Source organism: Delphinus delphis, chromosome 16 (assembly GCF_949987515.2).
Source record: "Delphinus delphis chromosome 16, mDelDel1.2, whole genome shotgun sequence".
In the NCBI taxonomy this organism is placed as follows: Eukaryota; Metazoa; Chordata; class Mammalia; order Artiodactyla; family Delphinidae; genus Delphinus; species Delphinus delphis.
In genome coordinates, this window is record NC_082698.1 from 84,824,842 (window position 1) to 84,825,757 (window position 916).

Consider the following 916-nt stretch of genomic DNA (forward strand, 5'->3'; position numbering starts at 1 on the left):
AGGTCTTTGTTTTTGTTTTTTGGTTTTTTTGCCAGGCTCATGTGGTTTAATGAGTTTTACTTATTGGATAAAAGTGTCAATGTTGTGATGGGAAGAAAAACAAACGCAGCTCCAGTCCTCGTTTCAACCCTGTCACAGCCCAAAGGGGACTGGCCCAGTGGAGACCATGGCCACCCAGAGCCACTGTGGGGGTGGGACCGTCTCAGGGCAAGGGGAGAGTAGGGCAGTGCAGCCTCACTCCTTGAACTTCCACTCCTGGCGGCACATGGGGCAGTGCTGCTGCACCTGCTGCACGTTGAGCCACTTGAGGATGTAGTGCATGTGGAAGCAGTGCGAGCACTGGCCCCACGCCAGCAGGCAGTCTTCACCTGGCACCTTGCAGTCCAGGCAACAGCCATTGAAGGCCATCCGGCAGATGCCGCAGTTCTCGTCGTTGGCCACCCAGAGCCAAGTGACCACGCCGTTCCAGCACTTGATCTTCACCTTCATGGTGCGGGAAGCCCCTGCCGACCTAATCGCGCGCTGCCCCACCCGCCTTCAGTTGGCAGCGCCGGCGCCGCGCGGGAAGGTATGTCAGGTCTTTTTTAATTTACAAAATTTTTAGTTTTTAAGGAAGTTTCTGGCGAAGATAAAATCAAGCAAAATCTGCTCTTCATAGCCTACCCTCCCCAAATTTGGGGCCCAAACATACGTATGCAGATATGCATAGAATAAGTAAACACCTTGGAATTATTATACCTTGATAAAGAGCATAAAGAATTAAAGAACCTGCTCTAGACAGTGAACGTTTAGCATTTTCTGTTGTACTGTAAAGGGGGTGAAAACTATTAGAGGAACAATTTAAGCTCTGAAGCTCGGAGCTGCAAGTGTGGATATCCAGTGGCACTCACCCAGGGTAATCGTTGAAAAGATTCTG

At 50.3% G+C, this 916-nt stretch overlaps 1 pseudogene; it reads right to left on the minus strand.

The window, feature by feature from the left end:
* Positions 1–234: 234 nt before the first annotated feature.
* LOC132439499 (anaphase-promoting complex subunit 11 pseudogene) lies at positions 235–489 on the minus strand (annotated as a pseudogene).
* Between the last annotated feature and the right edge of the window lie 427 nt (positions 490–916).